The 20,069-nt window shown below is 60.5% G+C and overlaps 1 long non-coding RNA gene across 1 annotated transcript; it reads right to left on the bottom strand.

Moving 5' to 3' along the window:
• Positions 1–824: 824 nt before the first annotated feature.
• LOC108177747 (uncharacterized) lies at positions 825–18,902 on the bottom strand. The gene is made up of 2 exons (XR_016211305.1): positions 18,325–18,902; positions 825–17,214 (listed from the first exon to the last, which is right to left on the bottom strand). It is a non-coding gene; the product is annotated as an uncharacterized LOC108177747 (long non-coding RNA).
• Between the last annotated feature and the right edge of the window lie 1,167 nt (positions 18,903–20,069).

Here is a 20,069-nt window from a genome sequence, read left to right as displayed (position 1 = left end):
GCCTGGTGCAGGACCCAGCTACACTGTGCCCAGACGCTGTGAGATAACACAGGTGTGTTCCCAGGCCACGGAGTCCGTGGTCACCTGGCAGGCATCGGTAGAACCAAGCACAGCGGTGATGTCAGGAGGGTGTCGGCCCCTGCCCCTAACTCTTACACGGCTTGTGCTCCCCAAAGCACCCCCATGCCCATTTCAGGTCCCCCCGCAGGGCCAGGCCTGCTGCCTCCTCCTGGAAGGCAGCAGAGTGGTGCTGACGCAGACTGAGTCACGCCGCACGCCGGGTTCTGCCCTGACCACGCCCAAGCCGGTTCTGTGCAGTAAAACCCTCCACTTCCTCGCACGTGAAAATGGGAGCAACAGCAGCGCCGCGCTGCTCCAGGGGTTCAGTGAGGTCGCACTGCACAGCGCTGGGCGGACAGCAATAGCGCTCGCTGTCTGTGCATTCATGCTGGTCCCCGCCCTGTCTTTGCACCTGTGGTTTGGAGCCTGGGACGGGGGTCCAGGGGGACACATGACTGTCTCGTGTGATCCTCGTGTGACGCTGGCATGGGGGCAGGATGGGAACGGCTTATTCCAGGCTAGGAAAATGCGTCAAGAGATGCTTAGCAGCACCGAAGACCACGCCTGCTTGGGGAACCTGGAAGAGGCTCCTGGCTCCTGGCTTCCAACTGGCCCGGCTCTGGCCGGTGCAGCCATTTGGGGAGTGAACCAGTGGATGGAAGCGCTCTCTTGCTCGCTCTCTCTCTCTCTTTCTCTCTCCCCCTAACTCTGCCAAACAAATAAAGAATAAATCTTTGAAAGAAAAAAAAAAAAAGCAGCAGCTCCCTGGGAGGGAGTCCGGGCTGCAGGAGAGGGTTTCCACCTGCTGTGGGGAGGAGGGGCCCCTACCCAGCATGTGGTGTGGGACACTCACCTGCACCCTGCAGTGCTGGTGCAGCGACCAGAGGCTTAGCCATTGGCACTGGAGCTCTATTTAAATTCATGTTGTCGAAACTGAACACAGCAGCTTAGAATCCATGCTGGGATGGGGGAGGGAGTGCTTGCCAACCTGTCGCACTGAGCTGATTCCTAGCACAGGTGTGACACAGCCTCCTAAACCAGGATGTACCCTCTGTCTAGGGGAGGCAATGGGAAGTTGCCTGGGGCTGCCAGCCCTGTGCCAGGCGAGGGGGGGCTGGAGGGCTGAGTCAGAGGCCACTGTTGCCCCCCAAGCATTCCCAGGCAGGTGCCCTCTGCCTGCCCCAGCTACCCCAACCCACAGCTGGGGACATGGAGCTGGGTGCACCCCAGTGACTGCACGCCGCAGTCAAAATGGACCCCTTCACAGATCTTTTTTCATTTTTACCTCAAGCCAAGGCGTTTTATTCCGTTTGCATATTTGCAATACTTGTTAGTTTTTTAAAAAATGAAAGCACCAATTTTTAGGAAGGGGAAGGGAGAGATATTTGCAATGCAAAAATGCAGCCAACCAAAAACCCCCCAAGCCCCCTGTTTGGTACTGGCATAGAGGAGGGCTCTTCCAATTTAGGGAGCGTATTGCAGTGATGGAAGCTTCGTGCTTTGCTGCCCGAGAGCAGCCACAGCAGCTGGCGGCTCTGCACCACGCCTCAGCGCAGCAGGTCCTCGCAGAAGCTCAGATTTATAGACATGGGAGCGGTCGTTTGGCGCAGCAGTTAAGTTGCCCCCTGGGATGCCTGCACCCCATATTGGAGTGCCGAGGTTCTAATCCTAGCTACTTTGCTTCCAGTCCTCGCTTCCTGCTAATGCACACCCTGGAGGAACAGGTGATGGTCCAAGTACTGCGGTCCCTGCCACTCATGTCAGAAACCCACATGGCATTCCCAGCTCCTGGCTTTCACCTGGCCCAGCTCTGCTGTTGTAGACATTTGGGGAATGAGTGAACCAGAGAAGGGAATATCTCTCTCTTTCCCTCTCTGTCTCCCTGCCTTTCTTAGAAATAAAATGAATATATATATATATTCATTAAATATACACATGCATTAAATTCATAGACCCGGAACCACAGCCAGGAAGGTCAAGTCTCATTTCCAAGTTCACAGACAGTAACAGAGATGCGGCTGGAAGGAAGGTCTTTAACTTAAACCTGCATCCAGGCCAGAACCCCGGGGACCCTGTGGGGTCCTGAGGCACCTTACAAAAGGAGAACTGTGAGCCGTACCAGGTGCAGGAATGACCTGCCCGGCACCCCAGCGGCTCTCACACACACACAGCACACACGGGCGGTGGTAGCTGCAGCGCTGATTTGTGTACTCTTGGAAGAAGGCCCTGCCAGCCAGGCACAGTTGAGGGTCAAATGCACCCCTCTGATCCTCACGGCCAAGGGCCATGCAGGTCCACCTGCAGCCTCGCCAGCTTGCCCAACACTGGGCTTGTGCACGCACTGAGCCCTCGGCCTGAAAGCTTTGTCCTTGCACCAGATTCAGTGACTCACTGTGCAGTGCACGGACTGGGCCCGGCCTGGTGATCTTCTAGGGCGCTGATCTGATCACCTGGCTTGCCCCGGCATCCTCCAACTCCCAACTCCAACAGGTGACACCATCAACAGAGAGTGCTGCCTGGGTGCTGTGATGACAGGGACCTGGAGGGGGGCGCCAGCATGCAAGGGCTCAGAGTAGGAAGTGGGGGTGCAGAGCTGTGTCTGCCCCGCCTGTCAGCCTGGGGAGCCTCTGGCAGGGCCCAGCAAGGCAACCCCTGGCCAGCTCTTGGGCTGGGGACGCCCAGGACATGGGCCACCGACTGGCACAGGTGCAGAGTGCGCGCTGATGCAGACAGACACACACGGGGAAGCTGACAACCACAGGCGCCTGCGCTCAGCCTCAGGCCGGCCACTCATTGCTGCTCAGCCCTACTGGCTCATGATGGAGAGCACACAGGCTTGGGGTGGGGGGACGTGCGTCCCTAATATCTCAGAACTGGGGGCAGGGGCAGAACTGGACCCTCATAACTTAAAACAGGACATTCTGCACCCAGGCTGTGACGTCTGACATCTACTAAAAGAGTTGCACAGGCACCGAGGCAGGCAGCCCAGGCACTCCCCGGTTCAGGAGCCGAGTGGATGTGTCACAGGGTGCACGTTCCGGGTCCTGGGCCCAGGGAGGCGGGGGCGTTGTTAATCAGTGCCACCAGCTACATCCTCCCCACCTAGGCGATGAGGCCTGGCTCCAAGGGCCTCCTCCCTCTCTGGCAGTCTCCACCCAGCCTGGCCGCGGGACCGTGCTGGGGGCAGCGGCCGGCGGGGGGCGCTCCTGTCCACCTGCTAATTCTGGCGCACAGGAAACCCGACTTCTTACCCAACACTGCCACAGTGCCCACGGCGCTCCCCATGTCTCCTGAGAGTTTTTCCACCTTAACCTCGGGTGGCCGGGATCCATGCCCCAGTGCCAGGACCCCGGGGAGATGGGGTGTTTGCTCCCGTGGCTCGGGTAGGCGGCGCGGGAAAGCCAGCGCCCGCATGTCCCCGCTCCTAGACCCGAGAGAAAGGAGGAACCCCCTGCTCCCCAGAGACTAGGAACTTAAAGGGCATTCTATTGCTTCCTGGAAAATCGCGGGGCCACGGCGGCCACGGCAGGGGCCCGGGTTTCCCTCACCACTGCCGCTCTCGCCCGGCCTCCATCCTGCCAAACTTTCACCCAGACCGAGAAGCGCGCGGTTACCTGAGCTCATCTCGGACGGCGCGAGCAGGTCGCGCGGGCTCCCCGGCCGCTCCTGCCTCCGGGCATGGCTCCCACGCTCGCCGCGGCTCCGAGGGCCCCGATCTCTGTGGTCACCGAGGGGAGCAGCCGGCTCGGAACAAGCCCAGGCAAGTCCAGGCACGGCCCGCGGCCGCGGCCTCCCTCCAGCCAGCAGCGCCCGGCCCTGGGGCGGCACCCGCGCCTCCCCAGCCCTGGATCCGCGGAGCTGGGCTCGCCCCAGACAGACGGGGCGCCGGCATCTCCTCCACCTGGGAAGCCAAAGGGCCCAGGTGGGGGGAAGGCGGGGAGGGCGGGGGCGGCGCCGGCTCGCGCGGGATCCCGCCCCTGTGCGGCGGGCGCTGGGGTCACGTCGGTGGAAGTGCGGGGCCTGCGAGTCGCCCAGAACCGGGGCGCACGGGCTGGGAGATGGCGCGCCGCGGACAGGCGGTTCCGTCCCGCCGGGCCCTGGGTCCCCCGCCGCTGCCCGCGGGGTCGTTGCTCCCAAGGCCAGAGGGCCAAGTTCACCTCCGGGGCCGACGTCCTGAGCTCCCCAGCCTCGCGCCCCTCCCACCCCGAAAAGGAGCTGCCCAAGAGCAGGCAGGTCCTCGGGGGACGCTCCCCGCGTCGCCCGGCCCACGGACCTCTCCCAGGACCCGGGGAGAAGCGGCCCACGTCCCGGGCGCAGTGAGAGCTCAGAGGTCCCGCGCACAGCCCCGGATTCAGGGGAACGGGAAGGACTTCCAGTGCCAGGAACCGGCACCCCGCCGCGGCCACCGCCCTCCGCCCCTGCGCCCCGCCCCCACTCACCGCGCCCCCAAGTCCTGGCGAAGCTGGGGTGACCCGGCCCTCCGCGCGTCCTGGAACACGGAGCTCAGCTGCGGACAGGGCCGGCGCACAGCGCTCCGGAGCCGGGCGCTCAGGGCGGGGGACCCTGAGCGGGGCGGGGCGGGGCTCAGCGGAGGGTGCGGGGCGCAGCCCAGGCACCGGCCTTAAAGGTCCGGGGACGCAAACTCGGACACGGGTCCAGAGCGCGGAGCTGCAGGGAGGAGCTGGGGCAGCCGGAGCGGCGCGCGCCTCCGGTTTCTCGCGGTGCGCATGCTGTCCCGGGCGCGCGGCGGTCTGTCTGGGGGCTGCCCTGAAGACCCCCCGCCCCGGGAAGAGGGTTCCCACTCACCACGCCGCCCCCAGCCATTGCGGATCCACCCCGTTGGAGCCGGCGCCCACCTGGGCCCATTCCAGGTCAAGCTGCCTTCGGGCCCACGGCGCTAAGGTCTGAAGCGGCAGAGACGCCCTGAGCCCCCTGCGCGTTTCTAACCCGGGTTTGTCCCAGGACAGAAGCTGCTTCATCGGAAGCAAGCCTTCCTTGCAGACGCGCGCGCATGCACGCACACTCACAGGCTGCCGGTCCCCGCCGCGCGGCCGCATCGCCTCGGTGTGCACCAACGACAGGGGAGAGCGCGAGCCACGGCAAGAAGGCGAGTGCCGGCCGGGGTTGCTCGCACGTTCGGGCGCACTGGAGGGAACCAGAAGAAGCCAGGTAGGAGCTGCCCCTTTCCAGGGATGAGACGCCCGGAGCGGGCAGAGATGAGCGTGTGCGGAGCCCATGGTGTCCATAGGCTGCGAGGATTCTAGGAGAGTCCTAGAGAAGCCGTGAGCCAGCCTCAGGTGAGAAGGCTCAGTGGCGGGGGCGGCTGCAGTCCTGCCCGCCCTTCCCCACCCCTGCAGCGTCCTGCCTCCCTCCATGGCCACCGTCACCCCAGGTGCCCGCCACACAGGGCAGAGCACCCGCAAGCAAGCAAAGCCTCTCTGCTCTTGTGGAAGTGGGTGCCAACCCTGGCTGGCAGATCCCTTACCCGAAATGCTTGCAACCAGCAGTGCTTTGGATTTCAGATTTTGGAATGTCCGCAAACATAAAGAGATACCTTGGGGGGTGGGATCGATTCTAAACGCAAAATCCCGGCACTTCCCATCCGTACCTTATGCACAGAGCCCGAAGGTAATTTTGCGAAGTATTTTTAGTGCACCTGCTTTCAAGTGTGACATGTCCCATGAGGTCAGGTGTGGAATCTTCCACTCGTGACATCATGTTGGTGCTCAAGACATTTTGCATTTTGGAGCATTTCAGCGTTTTGGACCGGGGAGCTCAGTCTGTGATAGCCGCACGCTCCAAGGGCTCTCAGTGTGCCACATACCACCCTAACCCTCCCTCAGAGAAGCTCATCCCGTCTTCAAACAATCCTTTGGGATCAGTACTCGCACTGCCCCATTTACAGGTGAGGAACCTGAGGACGGAAAGGTGAAACTTGGCTAGCATCCCAGGGAGGACGGGCAGCCCCAGCACCAGACCCAAGCCGTCACACCACCAAGCCCCCGCTGCTGTCTTGCCTCAGCTTAGCGAACTGTTTAGCTTCTCCGAGCTGCGTCCTTGTGTATCAGACAGCGTCAGGTGCGTGGGAGGGATGCCACAATACTGTGGACTGAGTGAGTGGACAGCACCACACAGCATCCGGTGCCGGAGTTGCTCACCGTAGTGGAGCAGCTACCGGGTGCCAGGCTTTAAGGAAGCGCTGGTTCCCTGCCCCGTGCAGGTGCACACGTGGGACCACTTCCCTCGGAGCGCCCCTCCTTGCTCTTCTTCAGAACCTCTAACACTTGCCTTGACCCAAGCAGTTAGCAGTCAAATCAACACTTTGGAGATGGACATAAGCCAATTCTTGCCCGCACCCTCCAGAAAGGTCACACCAGGTCCAGGCCTTATTTGTTCTTCCACCTTTAAGGGTGTCTGTATAAACAAGGACTGGTTCGCAAAGGTCTGTCCATTTGTGCGGGTCTGTCGTGCCCTAGCTTGGCCAGGTGTGAGGACTCTGGGGCCACCCAGCGTCTGAGGTCCACCCGCCTCCACTCACACCCCTCACCTGAGAGCTGGAGCTGTGTTTGGAGAAAGGGAGCTGCAGCATGGAGAGCTCCCACATCCTCCAGGAAGCCTTCGGGCACTGAGTTTAACCACAGAGGCCCAGAGCGGGTTGGCGCCTGCTTGGCCTCCTGCCCCCGACGAGAAAAATGAACGCAATGAAGTGTTTGAGAAACCTCCAGGTCCGAATCCATGGGAAGGCCCAGCCAGGAACCCAGGACTGGGGTCTCCATCGTGTCCAAAAGCGAGAATTTAAAAGGAGGATGAAAAAGTCCCTGAGCTGCACAGTGGTGCTGCTGCACGGCGCTGTGATGTTCTACCATCTGCCGAAGGCCACACGCTGTACGAGAGTGAGACTGGGGGTAGGTGGATCTCAGGTTCAAAGAGGTGCAGGGAAGGGTGGGGGCCGTGCTGTGGTGTAAGCAGGTTAAGCTGCTGCCTGCAATGCTGGCATCCCGTGAGCACCGGTCCCTGTCCCTGCCGCCCCACTTCTGACACAGCTCCCTGCTAATGAGCCTGGGAAAAGCTGCAGATGATGGCCCAAGTGCTTGGGCCCCTGCTACCCATGTGGGGGACTCAAATGAAGCTCTTGGCTCATGGCTTCATCCTGGCCCAACCCTGGCATTGTGGTCATCTGGGGAATGAACCAGTGAATGGAAGATCTCTCTCTCTCTCTCTCTCTCTCCCCCTCTCTCTCTCCCTCCCTCCTTACCTTCCTTCCTCTCTGTAACTTTGACTTTCTAATAAATAAATAGACCTTAAAAAAGTTGGGGGTAAGCCTCATTCCTCCTTTTTTAAAAAAAAAAAAAAAGATTTATCCATTTACCTGAAAGTCAGGTTACACAGAGAGAGGAGAGGCAGAGAGAGAGACAGAGAGAGAGGTCTTCCATCCACTGGTTCACTCCCCAGTTGGCTGCAACTGCCGGAGCTATGTCAATCCGAAGCCAGGAGCCAGGAGCTTCCTCCAGGTCTCCCCCATGGATAGCAGGGGCCCAAGCACTTGGGCCACCTTCTACTGCTTTCCCAGGCTATAGCAGAGAGCTGGATCGGAAGTGGAGCAGCTGGGACTCGAACCGGTGCCCATATGGGATGCCGGCACTGCAGGTGGCGGCCTCACCCTCTATGCCACAGTGTTGGCCAAAACATTGTGGGGTGGCCGGCGCCGCGGCTCATTAGGCTAATCCTCTGCCTTGCAGCGCCGGCACACCAGGTTCTAGTCCCGGTCGGGGCACTGGATTCTGTCCCGGTTGCCCCTCTTCCAGGCCAGCTTTCTGCTGTGGCCAGGGAGTGCAGTGGAGGATGGCCCAAGTGCTTGGGCCCTGCGCCCCATGGGAGACCAGGGTAAGTACCTGGCTCCTGGCTTCGGATCAGCGCGGTGCGCCAGCCTCAGTGCGCCAGCTGCGGCGTCCATTGGAGGGTGAACCAACGGCAAAGGAAGACCTTTCTCTCTGTCTCTCTCTCTCATGGTCCACTCTGCCTGTAAAAAAAAAAAAAAAAAAAAAAAAAAAACTGGGGGGCGAGCCCCATTCTTCCTTATGGGCTTACACAGATGTGTGTGGACCCACTTGGTTGCCCGGGAGCCCCTAACTGCAGCCATCCCATCCCATCTTGATAGCTTGTAGCAGGGAGGTCAGGCACCCTGTGGCTGCAGCCTGTCCCTGCTGGGGCCCTGGCTGTGGTGGCAGCAGAGGCACACAGGCAAGAGGCCCAGGCACTCTCTCTCTTTCCCCTTCTGCAAGCAAGACAGCAGGTGCACAGGGCGGGGACCCAGATGCTGGAAGAGACAGAGGTCTGGGGGAGTCAGGGCGTGTTCACTGAAGCCCTGACAGCAACGAATCACTTGGTGGGGTGACGGCCAGGCGGGGTCATGCGTGTGTGCACGTGGCACACGTATGTGGAAGGAGCTCTGGGAAGCCCGGCTCGCTCGTGCTTTGAAGGCCCCATCATCTCTGAATACAGAAGCCCAACTGGACTTGGGTTGGTGAAGCGTTCACTCCCAGATTAAAACCAGCAAATGAGTGCCGGAAGTCAGAACACTGTGCAGAGGGGAGAATGACTGTAAGCGTTTGCTCAGGACTGTGATGGCTGCGTATTTTAACCCAACATCGCCTTCGGGTCATTCTCCAGCCCCTAAAATCACTCTCTGACTTTTTTCTCCAACCAACCCTTTTCCAAACTGAGCAGAGATACTTAGCGATCAGTTAGTTAACAGATACGTAACCTACAGTCCGTATATATTACCTAGCTACTATTTGTAGGTGATATAAATGTTGCACACTCATGTGTATTACAGACTGTCTCATCCTCTGGCAGCTCTGGCAAACCCCCGTCCAGTAGATGGTAAACTGAGCCTCAAATTGACTTAGGTTATAGGCTCATCGGCACAGGCCTGGATGCCGAGTTATGCCTCTACTGCACCCCAAAGGCATGGCAGTTGGCCACTGCACCGGACACACAGGGCACCATGTGACCAAGGCGGCAGGCATGGGGGACACCCCTCCATTCTCGCTGTGTCTCATGGAAACTCCCTGACCTCCTGCACAAGGAACTGAGACGTGCCCGGGCCTGCTCGATGCCTACGTGTTCATAACCACACAAAACTGCTCCATCCCATATCTCCAGCTTCAGTCGGAAGTAGGGCCGGTGGTGGAGACAACTCCCAGCTCTAGTGCTAAGGATTGTGGGAAGGACATTGTCCCCTCCCAAGAATGCCCTCCTCCCCAAAGCAATCCCAGTGGCTCCCACTCACCCAGAGGCTGCTGAACTGGAGCCCCCCACTGTCCCCTTAAAGAGGGCTGGGATGCCCAGGTCAGCCAGACTGCGGGCTCTCCCTCTGGCGGAGGCTGAGCCTCTAGTCCAGCCCCATTGCTGCCCGCAGAGCTTTTGAGGGACACAGTTACTGACAGTCTACGGGCTGTGCTGGATCATTCAACAAACACGCTTGCATTTCCTCTGGCCAGGCCTAAGGGCTTTGCAGCTCTCACCTTGTTTAAACCCCATGGTAACCCAAGCTCTTATAGTGCCCTGTCCTGTGGCCGAAGGCGCGGAGCCTTAGACAATGGACCCCTGTGAGCCCCAGGATCTGCTCCACCGTCAGGCCAAGCACGCACCCCTGCACCCGCTGCAGCTGCCCTGGTCCCAGGTCTAGAACCAGCTGGAGGGACAGGAAAGGGATCCAACCCCCCCCCGCCCCAGGCCTCAGTGCCCCATGCCTGTCTCCTTCCCGGCATCCCTCGTGGTCTTTTCATGAGGGGCAGCAGCCCTGGCTACTGCCCTCCCTAAGCGCAAGCTTGGGGTCAGAGGGAGCTCTTGCTAAGTGAAAGGTAAGCTCTCTTCTGCAGGTGCTACACAGCACACACGAGTATTAAGCTCGTATGATATACGCGTGCACATAGCATGCACCACGGTATACACAGCACGTCACTATGTCTGTTACCCGTCTGAACCCTTCTTGCGTCCCATAACCCTTCGGGAATCTGAAGAAAGCTAGTTCACCCTTTTCCAGGAGAAAATGAAAAGCAACCTACATTGCGCAAAATTCTTGCAATTTCAGAAGATTCCCTGTCTCCTCCCTGCCCCCGCCCTCCCAGCTGAGTTTAAAATATCGAGGTGTCATCTGGCAAAGTTTTGTCTGTGGTGGGGATGCTCTGTGCCTTTGCCGTCCAGGAGGGCAGCTACTAGCCACATGGAACCGTTCGCATGGATCCAAAAGTTAAAATTCAGTCTGTTGCTGTATGAGCCCATGGGGCTGTGGCTGCTGAGCCGCACAATGCAGCTCGCAGAGTCTTCCTGGAGTCCAGCCGGAGCTCAGAGAGGTCGAGCTTGGGCTGTGGCCGCTGCGTGGCTGAGGGGCATCCAGAGAAAGGGGCCCCAGCACTGTTCTGCACCTGCCACCCGCGAAGGACCTTGCAAGGCCCGAGGGCCTGGAGGCTGGCTCTGCCACCACGGCGGACACCATGATGGGCAGCCGCTGAAACTCGGGGTAGAAGGGCTGGCTTTGCAGACCCTGCCGGCCGCCTGTCCTGAGTCTTCTCGTTCCTGCCCGCTGGGTCCTAAGGAGGCGGCGCTGCCTGACACTGGCCACTGCCCTACATGAACTTGGCAAGGTCACCAGGGGCCTGCATATTCCCAGATGTGGTGGGCAATGGTCAGTTTGTGCCCCATCAGCCTCACTGGACACCCTCCCTGATCCCTGGAACTCCCCCCCTCTTAGTTCTCAGCCACTTCTCCAGTTGCTCCTCAGTCGCCTCTGCTGGTTCCTCTCCAGCCCCTCCTGCTGGGCTGCAGGACCCCAGGGCTTGGCCTGCAGACCCCGCCTCCACTCACTCTCCCTCCACCTCCCTGGGTGACTTCACCCAGACTCACGGCCGCCAGTGCGTCTGCTCCCCGACCACGTCCACGTCCACAGCTACGCCCCTCCCCAGGCTCCCGACTCGGACAGCCGAGTGCCACCGGGAAGGCTGTGGGTGTGCCACAGTCATGTCAGTGTCATCACGGAAGCCCGGATTCGGCTGCAGCCGCCGGCCCCGCTGGAGGCTCCCGTCTCCGAAGACGCAACTCCCTCCTTTCTGCACGCCCCAGGCCACCCTGGACGCCTGCACCCAGCGCATCACCCAGCCTGCTGAACGCACCCCCAAAGTACACGGGAGCCCAAATGCCTCCCTGCTGTCTCCTCATAGTCCTGCTTCTGCTCCTGCCTGCATCGCTACTCTGCTCCAGCTTGGACAACCATCACAGCGCCCTCACTTGGCAAAGTCTGTTCTGTGCATAGCGCCGGATCCATGGATGTGGAGTGAAGCCAGTCACAGCACTGCGCCGCTCAAACCCTGCACGCCTCCTAGCTCGCTCAGAGTCAAAGCCCAAGTCCCTTCCGTGGCCTGACAGCTCCAAGGATCTGGCTCCCCACTACCCCCAGCCCCGTTTCTCTCTCCGCCCTCTGTTCCAGCCTCTTTGCTGAGCCCGGGATGCAGCAGGCGCCGTCCCACCTCAGGGCCTTTTCACCTGCTGTTGCCCCTGTCTGGACAGCTGCTTCTGCAGACACCCACAGCGCCTGCCCCCGGCTTCCTCCCTGTCTGTGACCGAACATCACCTGATGGACAAGGCCTTCCACACCGCGCCCATCCACCTACTTGCTTTCGGGTCGGTCCGTGCATCCCCCTGACAACCACAGCATGGAAGCTCCATGCGGGCAGCACCTAGTTTGTGCTCGTTGCTGACTCAGCATCTAAAACAGCTGAGCACACAGTAAGTGCTGTGGAAACGCTTGCTGAGACGGACAAACCAGCAGTGGCCACTCAGTCCGGTGCTCTCGCTCATCTTACCCTGCCCCTCTCCTCGCAAAGGGCTCCCCACGGAGCCGTACCCCCCACCTTTGTCTCGAGTCCATCCACATCATAAAGCCAAAGAGAACTCAGGCTTCCAAGGTGCTTCCCTCCAAGGAAACGGGCCCTTCCCGTCATGGGATGTGCCTCCACCCCGTCTTACTGTGCACCCGTTGGAGGTCCTCGTCCCGTCCATAAGTCTAGGCTCGCCAGGGACCTGTCCTGCACGAGAAGATCAGGGCTGACTGGACTGAAGGAATCCTGCAGTTGGGAGGCCACAGCGGCTCTGAGTCAGGCCAAGTTCAAGGCTAAAAGCACTGTCTGCCACGCAAGGCCACTCCCCGTGGGGAGTAAGGAGCTGTGGGCCAGAGGAAAGAAGACTAGACTCAACTCCCCGTAGGGCTGGAGTGGAGGGGGAGGGGGCTGCTGTCTGCAGCCCCCAGACACAGCACAACAGCTGACTCTGCTCAGCAGGGAGCTGCCAGTCCCGGTCCAGCTGTGACCAGTCGCAGGAGCCTGCACAGAAGCTGTGATGTCACCTTCCGACCCAGGAAGCCAACACCCCGTGTGCTAGTGCCAGATCACCCCCAAGTGGGTCCAGAATGCTTGTAACCACGGGATAACTTCACGGGCAGGCTCCCTTTTAAATATGCACAACTCTTCCAGAAACTTCCCTGGAACACGGTGATTCTGTGTGACTCTCCTCACTCTCTGTTACTCAGGGAACCCGGCCTTCCTGCTCCTGGCTTGGCCGATCCCTTTTGGCTTGCAGCTTGGGCTGTTGTCAGGCTACACTGGACCAAAAAACACTCTGGACTTGATGTGACCACATCTGTGCCACTTGCACACTGACCGCTCCGAAATCAGCACCTGCGGCCACGGCCGCTCGCTGGACCCTCAGACTCCGAGAGCCAACACCCACCCCTGGGCTCCTGCATGTGTCATAGAATCGCAAATGGCCCAGGTGCTGAGGTCAAACACCAGACAATGGCTGAGCCCCGGGCCCGGTCTGCAGCAGCCGGGCTCTCCCCGCTCCCCGGTCACAATGTTGGCCTCTGTTCCTATGCAGCGGAAGCTTTCCAAGTCTTTTCCCTCTCCCTGGGGCCAACGGAACCACAGCAACTGAGGCACGACGCAGGGGCCTGCCCTCCGCCCTCCTGGGTCTCCACTGTTGGCAGCAGCAACAGCAAGGGAGAAGCAGAGGCTGGAATGAGCAGGTTCCATCCTGGGTCCCCAGAGGAACAGCAGTGGTCCTTGGGGAGTGCGGAGGTCCCTCCTTCTGATTCTCATTTCCTACAGCCACAGCACAGTGGAGGGGGAAAGGGACAGTTCTCTCCTGATCGAGAACTCCCTTTCTCACAGAGTCACTATTGCTTACTCAGAGGAGGCACACACCCAGGAGAAGGAAGCCCAGGCTGGCCATCAGGGAATGCAGACTGTTGGATAGAACAGGGGTCATCCGGGCACCGGTGGGTGCATAGGACGCCATGCAGGGCTCAAGTCTGGGAGCAGTGGGTGCTGAGGGAATGAGGCTGAGCCAATGTCAGAGGCACAGGGTGGAAGGGGCTGGCCATCTGGGCTACATCCAAAGGACGGCAGAGAGGCAGAGAGCTGGGGGGGGGGGGGATGCAGGAATGCACTTGGACTTGGACACACACAGTGACCTGTCCATCGCGATGCCTGTTCCTCCACCCGCCTTGTCAGCGCCAGCCCTCCATCCTGCCCCGTTCGTACCTGCAGCCACTGATTCTTGGCTGGAGGGACACAGGGGACGCACAGGGCTTTGTGGCTGGAGCCGTCCGTCGCTCCCGCGTGCCTTGGGATGCCAGCTGCCAAGCAACTGAGGGGAGCTGAAGAAGCAAAACGGCAGAGCGGTGTGGAAGCCGCACCCAGTGCAGGACCGGGGCCCCTGCGAGGTGGTTGCAGACTGCCTGGCCTCGTGCCAACGCCCGCCCTGGAGTAAAGGCCACGCCCGCAGTGCCTGGGTGAGGCCTGGGGCCCTTGCAAGTTAGCAGGGACCATGGACACCGCTGTGCCCAGCAGACTGCGCCCTCTCAAGGCAGAATAGAGAGCGGCAGGATGCAGCATGAGCCTGGCTCCCAGGCTCCTGGGGGCCTGGGGCGGCCTGGGCAGCCTGGGATGGGGGTGCTCAAGGACAGGCTCCGCCCACCTCAGTTTTACCCTGAGCCAGCCCTATCTTAGGCCTACAAAGCCAGATTAGTACTTAAAACAAAAAAGGATCCGCTCCCTGTTGTGAAATAAGCAGGTCGGTCACCCAGGGGGAAGCCGAGGTTTCAGGCTGCGAGGCAAGGTGGCCTCGGCCGCAGTGGGCGGGGCCTCGTGCGGGCAGCCGGGGTCTCTCTGGGACGTGAGACACCCGGGCCACTGCCACGTCTCAGGGGACCTGGGGTGTCACAAAAGGAAGGAATGCCAAGATGGCATTAGAAAAATGCAGGCTTCTCTCTCTCTCTCTCTCTCTCTCTCTCTCTCTCTCACCCCAAATACAATAGAACTGCGCAGCTTACTGGGAATGATACTGAACACCACGTCCGGCTTCTGTTCTTCACCAGGACTCGGGACAAAGAGGAGGGAGGAAAAGGCAGAGGCTGAGGGTCAGCCCTGCCGCTGGGCCCTGGACCCTCACTGCTCGATGCCTTGCACCTGCTGTCAGAGGCTGAAACGCCGTGGATTCTGGGAGGTGGACGCACCTGACACTCTGTGTGCATCCTCACAGCCCTGATTCTCTTTGGGGGCCAGTGGGTGCCCCACATTCTAGTTGGGTTGAACTAAACGATGGAGGCAGCCAGCTCAGCTACCCCTTGGGATGCTGGGATCCCACATCAGAGCCGCCGGCTCAAGTCCTGGCTGCTCTGCTTCCAATCCTGCTTCCTGCTCTCGCGCTTGGGGAGACAGAAGACTGCCCCTAGGGCCTGCGCCCCTGCCGCCCAAGTGGGAGACCCAAGTGGAGTGCCAGGCTCCTGGCTTCAGTGTGGGCCATCCCTGGCTGCTGTGGCCTTTGAGGAGTGAACCGGCAGATGGAAGATTCTCTCTCTCTCTCTCTCTCTCTCTCCTCTCTCCTTCTGTGTCTCCCTCTTCCCTCTGACATTCTGCCTCTCAAATAAATAAATAAATCCTGGGGCCGACACTGTAGTGGGTAAAGCTGCCGTCTTCAGTGCCGGCATCCCATATGGGCACCGGTTCAAGTCCCGGCTGCTCCACTTCTGATCCAGCTCTGCTATGGCCTGGGAAAGCAGTAGAAGATGGCCCAAGTGCTTGGGCCCCTGCACCCATGTGGAAGACCTGGAGGAATCTCCTGGCTTCTGGCTCCTGGCTTCAGATAGTCACAGCTCCAGCCGTCTAGGCCAATAGTGGAGTGAACCAGTGGATGGAAGATCTCTCTCTCTCTCTCTCTGCCTCTCCTTCTCTCTCTGTGTAACTCTGACTTTCAAATAAATAAATCCTGAAACAAAGGAGAGGTATTATCAGGAATTTTTTTTTGGCGGAGAACAGATGTTTTGCACGGTGGTTTAAAGAGCCCACATCCTACATCAGGGTGCCAAGGTTTGGGTCCCAGCTCCACGAGAGCAGCTCTGGGAGGCAGCAGGTGATGGCCAAGTACTGGGTCTCTGCCACCCACTCAGGAGACAGGAACTGAGTTCAGCCTGGCCAGGCCCCAGGTGCTGCGGGCATTTGGAGAGTGAAGCAGCAAATGAGCGATCTCCCTCTCTTTTTCAAATAACTAAAATAAATAATTTAAACATTATTATTTGGAACATATATAAGGACACTTCAAAAAGTTCATGGAAAATGGAATTAAAGATGCCTATTTTGCTATAAGAAAACTTTGAGATCCATCCAAATGAGGGGCTTTTAAAAATTCATGAAAGGGGCCGGCACTGTGGCATCGTGGGCTAAGCCTCTGCTTACGGGGCCAGCATCAAATAAAGGTTCTGGTTCGAGTCCTGGCTGCTCCATTTCCAATCCAGCTCTCTGCTAGTGATCTGGAAAAGCAGTGGAAGATGGTCCAGGTGCTTGGGCCCCTGCACCCATGTGGGAGACCCAGAAGAAGCTCCTGGCTCCTGGCTTCTGGCTTTGGATAGGCCCAGCTCTGGCCGCTGTGGCCATCTGGGGAGTGAACCAGCAGATGGAAGACCTTTGCCTGTCTGTAACTCAGCCTCTCAAATAAATAAATAAATAAATAAATCTTTAAAAATTCATGGGGGAAAGGCTGGTGCTGTGACTCAGCAGGTAAAGTCTCAGCCTGTGACACCGGCATCCCATACGGACACCAGTCAGTCCTGGCCCAGCTCCCTGCTCATGCTCCTGGGAAAGCAGTGGAGGGTGGCCCGGGTGCTTGGGCCCCTGCACCCCTGCGGAAGACCCTGATGGGGTCCCTGGCTCCTGGCTTCAGCCTGGTCCAGCCCTGGTGGTTGCAGCCATTTGGGGAGTAAACCAGCGAATGGAAGACCTCTGTCTCTCTGTAACTCTGCCTTTCAAATAAATCCTTAAAATAAAAAAGAACCGAGCACCAACCAGGAAAGCTGCCGCACTGTGAACATGAGGCGTGGGAGAGCCCGGGAGAGACGACACAGGTGCTGCTGAGTGTCAGAGGCAGTTTCTGGGTAAACTTTCTGGGTTTTCAGGAGAAACAAAGCCCTGATCAACGGGGCCAGATACAACCAAAAACTCCTCTCCTGCCTTGTCCCATAGCCCGGGCAAGATTTCCTTCCCGCGTCCTCGGGCGCCCTCTGCTGGAAGAATCCTGAATTACAGCACGGATCACTGGACAGCCAGACTCCAGGGGCTGCAGTTTCCCGGAACTGAGAGGCGCAGAACTGGACCGGTCTGGTCTTTTCTCCCCCTGGCGTTTGTCCAGGGACAGCCATAAAGCAGAGGTGCCGCCGACATCTCTGAGGCGGCATGCAGTTCCCAGCAGCGCTGCCGCGTGTTGGTTTTGCCCGTGGCTCTTAGAGCCCCAGGTCTGTGACCCCTCGGCATTCCCTGATCCCCTTACCTCGCTCCTGCTGGGTCCGGCGCTGGTGACCTGATCCTCACTCTGCAGGCCAAGTCGGAACACGTCCTGGGGAATCCCAGGCCCGCCCTGAGCTCCCCGTGTCCTTGGGGAAGTTGTTGGATCCCTGTGCCCTGTGTCTTTATCTCTGATCCAGGGCTTGGACCACGTGGCTTCAGGGCATCTTCCCACTGTGGCTGCTTGGTCCCCATGCTTGGGGCGGCCAGGGTCAGAGGTGAAGTGCAGGAGAGGAAAGACGGGTCTGACCCTTCATGGCATCTGCGGGGAATGAGACCAGGAGAAGAACGGCTGACTCTTGACCAGGTGCAAAGCAGAGATGCTCACGCGGAGTGCCAGGGCCCAGGCCCTGCTGTGGAGCCCTGGGGTCCTGCCAGCTCCTTGGCGCCTGTCCCTGGGCTCCCCAGGCCGCCTCTCCGGCACTCCCGTTCTTCCTGGCTCTGCTAGATGCCCCAGCAGCACCCAGGGCCTCACAAAACCTGGGCCCGCTACTTGTTCTCACGTCCCTAGCGGACCCGTGGGAACTCTGCTGGCCTGTGGGCTCTGCCTGCAGGGTGCAGCCAGTGTCCTGGAGAGCTGCCTCTCCTGCGTCCTTGGCAGGGAGACTGGCAGCCGCAGTACTGTGCCGTACCAGGCTGAGGGTTCCTGGCATCAGGAAGTCGCCCAGACTGATGACATCAGCACGGCACAGGGTCTGCAGGCCCCACTACCCCTGCCATTGCCTGCCCGCCCCTCCCCTCGGCCCCCCTCCCCCTCCCAGCGCAATGCAGGCTCCAAGGGCAGGCTCCAAGGTGGAGACGCTCAGCCTGCAGCCCAGGGTCAGGAAAAAGCGGCCACCAGGGCGGGGACCCCTCCAGCTGAAGTTCAGGGCCCAGGACAGTGAGAGGCACCCCTGTCTCCTAACTGGGGGCGGCCCCAGCACAGCTGGTCCATCATGTGTGCAGCATGACAACACTGACCACCGTGCCGGAGATGGGGCTTTGGCCAACAGTGGGCTCCCGGGAATTCGCTCCTGGCATATACACAGACTGGCACAGCGGCTGCTATTCTGGGCAGAGGGTGCTGTCCAGACCTCCTGGGGGACCACCTAAGCCCATCACATCACCCACAGGGCAGGCGGCCGCTGGACCCCACCCACGTTTGGTGACTCGGTTTCCCTCTGCAGGGGAAGCTGGACTTCCTCCACGTCCAAGTTCGACCTTCCAGACAGAGCCCACTACACACCTGGGGGAACCCTAGCCCCAGCACCGGGGAGCTCCTGCTGCTGGGGGAGAGTCCCAGACACCCCACATAGATGCATTCAGCTCAGAGTCCCAGAGGGTCCCTCTGGGGTTGTGCGCGAGGATGCCCGGGGCGGGGGTCCCCTCTTACCCCCCAGCCAGGAAGGCTGCCTCCTCTTCCGAATCGGCGTCCGCGGTTCAGAGCAGACGGAGCAAAGTCAAGGCTGGGCACAGCTTGCGGGACTCCTGTCCCAGCCTTCCTAAAATCCCTCGGAGGGTCCTTCTCCTCGGTCCACGGAGTTTCCCCAAAGCACGCCCACGCCTGGTGAGGCTCGGCGGGCAGCGCCTGAGAGCGCGTCGGTCCCGGGCTGCGCGCCACCGGCCGCTGCGGGCGGCAGGGGCAGAGCGCGCCGTCCGTCCTCCTTCCCACGAGGCGGCTGCCTCCTGCCCCCAGCCCTCCGCGGCCAGGAAGTCGGGTTGTCAGGACAAGGTGGTCTAAATAAAGCCGGGGACTCACTCGCTGCACCAATCAGCGCCGCGCCTGCGGTCCGGTGTCGGCGCGGGCTTCGCGCAGCCGCCAGGCGGTGGCCGTCGGGACGCGAGCGCGGGCAGAGCGCGCCCGGCGGGCAGTGGTGCAGGGGCCCCGCATCGCCGCCGCCGCTGCAGCCCCGCAGCCGCCAGCACTGCTGACTCGGCCCGGGCGGGCGGGGGAGGGCCTGCAGCAGCGTCTGTTCCAAGTGCCCCTGCGCAAGGAGCCCGGGAGAGCCCAGCAGGCAGGGCCAGCCAGCGCTGGGGCAGTTAGCGGGGGTGGGAGAAGAGAGAGCCGGGAGAATGTGCCCTGAGTCAGCACTGGACGGTGTCCCAGGAGCCCTGCGCACGGGACCAAAACGGGCACCCTCCTGCGTCCCCCGTCGGGTGGCGCCCCCACCTCATTTTCCCCCTCCAGCTACTGCAAGGCACTGCGCCCTGCTCCCGGGACTCCAGGGGACGCAGAGACACAGAATCCTCCTCCAAGGCCGACCCAGGCCCATGGAACCCCCTGCAAGGGACTGTGGGGGTCAAGCGCAGGGCCGTGGGACCTCACACACACACACACACACACACACACATACACACGGGCAGGGAAAAGGGCAGGTGGCAAAGCTGGTGCTGGGGTGTGAGGGGGTCGGCACCCATTGCACTGGAAGTTCTAGCTGAGAAAACCCAGAAAAAGTGGGGGGCGGCTGCCCCCAGCAGGGGCTGCCCTGTTCTGCTGTCTGAGAGCAGAAGTGTCCTCGGTGTATAAGCACCACCCCCAACCCTCTCTGTCCCTGAGGGTCTCGTGTCACCTTGCCTGCTGCTCCTGCCCTGCCCAGCCACCTTCCTGGGGACGCCTCGGGCCCCCCGGTGCCTGTCTGAAGGTTGGAGGCCTCCGTCGAGGAGAAGCCGAAGCCAGGTGGCTGTCCCTGTCCCTCTCAGTCTGGCAGCACACACAGCTCACCTCACAAGTCCCAGCTGTGTCACGGGGCCGGGCTCAGGGGCCACCCACTACCCCTCCTATCTCACTTGACCTCCCCGTGGGTGACCAGCCACACGTGGACGTGGACAGGATGGTGGGTGCCAACAGTGGTGTTTGCTGGTGGCTGTAGCCATCAGGTGTTCCCTCAGCAAATGCCAGAGAGAAAGGACACTCATTTGTCACCCAGACCAGGCAGGGAGAGGCGTTTGCCTGGGACCGCCAGCTTCGAGCCCTCAGCCCCCAGAGCTTCAAGTCTAGAGACAAATGGACCATCCTGGCAGCTTCCGGGGGCTGGGATGGGCCAGGGTTGTGTCTGACGGTGCCCAGGTGAGTCACCACCATTAGCACCACGCCATGCTGACCTCAGAAGACCCTGGTGCCAAGGACTTCTCTACAGC

This window comes from Oryctolagus cuniculus, chromosome 7 (assembly GCF_051225735.1).
Source record: "Oryctolagus cuniculus isolate XC-2025 breed Fujian yellow rabbit chromosome 7, ASM5122573v1, whole genome shotgun sequence".
Classification (NCBI taxonomy): Eukaryota; Metazoa; Chordata; class Mammalia; order Lagomorpha; family Leporidae; genus Oryctolagus; species Oryctolagus cuniculus.
The sequence above is the reverse complement of the archived record's forward strand: the minus strand, read 5'-3'. Positions and strand labels throughout refer to the sequence as shown.